The sequence below is a fragment of the Helobdella robusta genome (assembly GCF_000326865.2).
Source record: "Helobdella robusta unplaced genomic scaffold HELROscaffold_83, whole genome shotgun sequence".
NCBI classification, from domain to species: Eukaryota; Metazoa; Annelida; class Clitellata; order Rhynchobdellida; family Glossiphoniidae; genus Helobdella; species Helobdella robusta.
In genome coordinates this window covers 45,463-52,099 of record NW_008705481.1, presented here as the reverse complement: position 1 = coordinate 52,099, position 6,637 = coordinate 45,463, and positions in this window count along the sequence as shown.

Here is a 6,637-nt window from a genome sequence, read left to right as displayed (position 1 = left end):
TATGTGTGTGTGTGTGTGTGTGTGTGTGTGTGTGTGTGTATTTGTTTATGTGTTTGTGTGTGTGTGTGTTTGTGTGTGTGTGTTTGTGTGTGTGTGTTGCTGTACGTTTGACTCTTGTTGGTCTATGTTTGTTTATTCTTTGTATATGTTTGTTTATGTTTGTTCATGCTTTGTATATGTTTGTTTATGTTTGTTCATGCTTTGTATATGTTTGTCTATGTTTGTTTATGCTTTGTATATGTTTGTATATGTTTTTCGATGTTTGTTTATGTTTGTTTATGTTTTGTTTGTTGCTGGTCTTTGTTGGACTTTTAGTTTGTGTTTGTTAGCAGGCGTTGCTACGTAGAAGTTTAATCTACGGTACGACCTATATTTCCAGTAGTGTCATTTTATTTTTTTACATTCAATGCTGACGTCACCATCAATTTTATCAACGTCATCTATTTTACTAATTGTAAACCATATATTTTTTTAATGTTGTCGTCAATGCTATAACCATAATGTCATCCTTACAAAAAAATAATGTTGTTGTTGATGTTGTTGTTACTGATGTTGTTGTTGATGTTGTTGTTGATGTTGTTGTTGATGTTGTTGTGAATGTTGTTACTGATGTTGTTGTTGATGTTGTTGTTGTTGTGGATGTTGTTGCTGTTGTTGATGTTGTGGTTTTTGATGCTGTTGTTACTATAATCATTCCCGTCATAATCATGATGATGATGATGATCTAATCATTGTCATCTTTATCACCAGCACTTCATCTTTTATATGAACAACAACATCGTTATGTAATCATCTTTATCGTTATCATCATCATCGTCGCCGTCATCATCACCAATACTTACGACATAATCATAATCACAATCATCTTTATCACCTTCACTTTATTTTTATCATCGACGTCATCATTATCACCATCATCATCATCATTTTCTCAACCACCATCATCATCGTCATCGTCATCATCATCATTTTTTAGTTTTCAAGTAAATCATGATTGCATACGTGTGTCTGTATATTCATTAAATTGCTTGCTGTTGTCCTAAGGTAAATAGACAACTATATATATATATATATATATATATATACAAATAGACAACTATATATATACGTATATATATATCTTATATATATATATAAATATATATACATAATATTTATACAATAAAGTCTGTAGAACAGTATATATCTATATATGGATTTATGCATGGATGTACATGAATTTGTATAAACATATATATATATGTATATATATATATATATATATATATAGCTATATTATATATGAATATAGGGTATATTTAGATGAGTGAAAATGAGATGAATTGTTCTTTATTCTTTCCGCTTGTTTGTTCGTTCGCTTGTTCATAAATTACTGAGTTCACTTTTAGGTCATTACATTAACATTACATTACATTTACTATACAATTACATTACATTTAAATTACATTACATTAGCATTAACATTACATTTGATTGCATTACATTTGATAGCGTTAAATTAAATACCATTGCAATAAGACATTTCAAAACATTATATGAAACTGCCCATAATTACATTAATCTGTTTTAAACCTCTCTGCGTTACTGTATTTTATTTCATGACATTACAGGCCAGCTTAAATGACATCAAGTTACATTGTCTTTGAAGAATATTATTACCTTACATTATTACAATGCGTCACTAAGCTGTAAAGCCACATGTCGCTGATACGATACTTTACAACATTACCTTTACTTTTCAAAATTACATTTTTACATTAGCATGGCACTAATTACATGACATCATTTCATCAAATTACTTGCTACATTGCATTATTATTTTAATTAGCTAAATTATACTACACAATTACATCATTAACACATTACAGCATGACATTAATACACCAAACTGAATACTCCCAGTTCGTTGCATCAATATTTCTATTACATTACACTGCTGTTTCATTTTACAAAATTACATTACGAAATTACATTACTAGTTACATTACAGAATTACATTACAGAGTTACACCAAAACACGACGTTAATACGTGACATTAACACATCAAGTTTTTACATTTATATTGTATTTAGAAGTTTAGCTGCAGTCGTTGTATTTATTCACTTCATGTATGTATGTATGTACATTTTTATAAACTCATATTGACTGGCGCCGTAATTGAACATATAATACAAATAATTGATACATACATACAAACAAACAAACAAACATACATACATATATACATACAAACAAACACACACATACATACAAATATACAAAATTTTTTATACAATTAGCAGCATGTCTGTATATATTTGTTATATGTATTTGAGATTTTTAACTGAATTTTAATAAAAAAATTTTTTTGGAGGTTAACTTAAACAAAATTTCTTGATTATTGATGAATAAATTAATTAATGAATTAATTAATGAATTAATTGACTAATTTATTAATTAACAATTAAACAAATAGATGAACTTGTTTCTTTTTTCGATTCAATTATTTTTATTAAACTATTATTATCATTATTGATATCGTATATATATATATATTATTACATATATTATCATACTGGTTTTATTAATAAATCAAGGGTACGTCTTTTACCTACAAAATAGCCTGTTTAAATAATTGGTTAAATAAATTAATTAATTAGCTAATCAATCAATCAATCAATCAACCAATCAATCAATTAATTAATTAATTATTATATTTATCAATCAATCAATTATTTATTTATTTATTTCATGTCCACGATTCCAATAAGTTAAAAGATATTATCTGTCTCTATGTGTCTTTGTACCTTTTCATTTCATTACATTGTGGTGGCTCCTATCGTTCAATAAACTCAGCCGTAAGGAAGGGTTTGTCGTTTATGTTATAATGATAATAACCTAACTTAACGTATCATAACATATCGTAACGTAACTTGATCTTCCAACAAGATTGAAGCAAATTGTTCCAGAAAAACATTTCAGAAGAGAGTTAAAAAGTTACTCGTTCAACAAAGCATTTAATCACAGTACAATCCTCTGATGTGGAATGTCAATAGAGTGAATAACATAATAATAATAATAATGGGAACATCATTTCATTTTCATCATAAATCACACGTTAAAAAAGAATTGTTAATGAATTAAAATTTAATAAAAGTAAAACTGTTTTAAAATTAAGAATTAAAATATTCTACGAAGCTCGACATCCTAAAGTAGAATGCGTACGAGAAGAAAGGATTAGTTCTAAATGATGCATTCAATTAGTATTTCTGTCGCAATAAATGGCATACGATGACGATATTGCAGAGTACCTACATGAGACTATTGTTAAATTGGTCAGACCAAGTTAAGTCGATTAATGTCAAATTGAAATACTTAAAAAAGCCTAGCGGCAAAATTTCGAAAGTGTTCATTAATATTTTTAAATGTTTAAAATCGTCAAGTAAATAAATTATTGCGCAAATTAGAATATTTAGATATTTTATATTGTTTGGAGTTAAGGAAGTTCGATTCTTGGCAGACCGTTAGTTTCAATAATTTCAAATTAAATATTTTTTACTAATAGTTGAAAAAAAATTTCTTCTAATGTTGAATAATAAATATTATTTACTAATCTTAAATTTAGAATTTGATTTTCTGCCTGGACATTCGCTCAAGGCAGACTTTGTGGCCAAGACTCCATCGGTAGAGTTGCGTCTGTTGGAAGGTTTCATGCTCTTGAAATATTTGATGATCGGTTGTAGTAAAAGTTTTTTATTAATGAAGTCGTTTTTTATTAATTATCAGTCTATGCTGACCTGTAGATCTAAAACTGACGGTGGAAAATAAAAAAACTTTTAAATGATCGTAACAAAAGGACACAACTAGGTCTGAAAAAAGCCTTTCTTGATTTTGAAACTCTTTAAACCTGTTATGATAGGTAGCACGAGAATGCGAAGGATAATGCAGAATCGTCCGTCACCAATTGATAAGCCAGCAATAAAATTTATTTCTCAAGTGTGCAATTAAATAAAAGTGAATGGAGTCACGCGAACAAACACTCGTTCGTCTGAGGAGCCACACTCAGGCCACACACTTAATAACGCCACACACCGAATACACACTCATTTACACATACACTCACACAAACACACAAACAAACACATACGCACATCTTAACACACAAACAGCAAACATACATTCGCCCAAAAAGTTTGCTCATATACCCCCATATATTGGTTTTGACCCACTTACGCATACACGCACATACACACATTTACGCACGCGCAAAACACATACACATCAAACAGAGTGAGACACAATCAAACACACACATACAAACAAACAAACAAGCAAACAAACTAACCAAAGTGTTATTCCACGTGCTCTGTTTACCTTTTCATCTTGAACGCTGATTGGCTGGTAGTTCAGGTGAGATCTTCCCGATCCAAGCATCGAAGTTACATACATACGCTGTACAACATGCGTGCGTGCGTGCGTGCGTGTGCATGCGTGTGTGTNTGTATGTGTGTCTGTTTGTGTGTATGTATGTGTGTATGTACATACAATACATACAAGCAAAAGCGTTGTACATAAGCACATACAAACACAGATACACACAAACTTACATACATACATACACACAAACTTACATACATACATACATACATACATACATACATACATACATACATACATGCATACATACATACATACATACATACATACATACATACATACATACATACATACATACATACATACATACATACATACATACATACATACATACATACATACATACATACATACATACATACATACATACACACACTTTATTTCATGTTCAAACGTGTACGTCCAAGAAACATTTTATATCGTGTCATTGAAGATAATGACGACAACGATGATGATGATGATGAAGACGATGATGATGGTGATAGTGATATGTTAATGATGATGATAACTCTAGTATAGTGATATAACGTTGATAATGATGATATTAGCAACAAACAAATAGGATGATGACATACATGATGACATTCTGATGATGATGATAAGATAAGAATGATGATATTAATGATGATGGTGATGATTATGATGTGGTTTTTGTTGATGATGATGATGATGTTTGTTGATGATGATGATGATGACACCGAAGTCAATATGGCCGGCTGAGGTATATAAAGAGTTGATGTCACAATAATTAGACGAATAGTTTTTGTCGAATTATTTCGATTCTATACGAATAATAAAAGTAACAATACAAATAATAATAATAATTATTATTATTATTATAGCAACAATAATAAGAATAACAAAAACAATAACAGTAATAATAGCAATATAAAAACAACATCAATAATATAATTTATTATTATTATTTTAAATACGCATTATGCGTTTACAATGTTTTAAATCATAATACTCACTAATTATTATTATTTGTATTATTGCCGTAGCAAATTACTATTGTTGTTGTTATTTCATTTATTATTGTTGTTAATATTTAATATAGTTTTATTATAGTTTATCATGCGTCATAATTAAATTTAATTATCGCCATATATTCTATAAATTATTCCGTCTTTTATTGCTATTTTTATTAATTATTATTATTATCAGAAATCAGAATAATAATTTTGAAACGACAATAGATTGTTCAAGTAAAAACACATCGGAACTGGTGAGTTTTAATTTAATGATGAAGATGAAGACTATGAAGATGGTGATAATGATGATAATGATGGTGATGATGATGATGAAGATGGTCATGATGGTGGTGGTGGTGATGATGATGGTGACGATGACGATGACGACCATGAAGATGATCGTGAGGAAGGTGATGATGATTATGATGATGATGATGGTGACGACGATGATGACGACGATGATGAAGACCTGTGATGGTGATGTGTAATGTGGTGATGATGTTAAAAAAGTTCATTGATTGTTAAATCTGTGGAATATGCCATTCAATTTTGTTTTTAAAATTGTCATTCATATTTCTCTCTCTCTCTCTCTCTCTCTCTCTCTCTCTCTCTCTCTCTCTTTCTCTCTTCCTCTTTACTCTCTAATTTTCTCTCCTTTTCCATATGATCATCGTCATCATCATCATCGTCGTCGTCGTCGTCATCATCATCATCATCGCATCATCCACAATAAATGTTATTTTGGTTACGATAAAAATCAATGGCCTATGGTGATGTGTGATGTGGTTTTTTATACACACGCACATACAAAACGCACTTGTATGTGTGTGTGTATGCGTGTGTATGTGTGTGTGTGTGTGTGGTTAGGTGTGTGTATATATTTGTGTTTGAATGTTTCCGTATTTTTTTCTGTATGAAAATAGGTGTGTGTTTGTGTGTGTGTATATATTTGTGTATGTATGTGTATGTATATATGTGTATGTGTGTGTGTCCATCGCCGGTACCACATATCGATCTGTAGAGCTAATACATTTCGAATGCTTCTAATGAATTACATTAAATGTACGATGAGGATGATGATGACAAAGGTTTTTATTGTTATTATTATTGTTATTATTACTATTATCATTATTATTATTGTTGTTCTTCTTATTATTATTATTAATTATTATTATTATTATTATTATTATTATTATTATTATTATTATTATGACAACGTCAATTGTACGCTTTCAATCAAATCTCT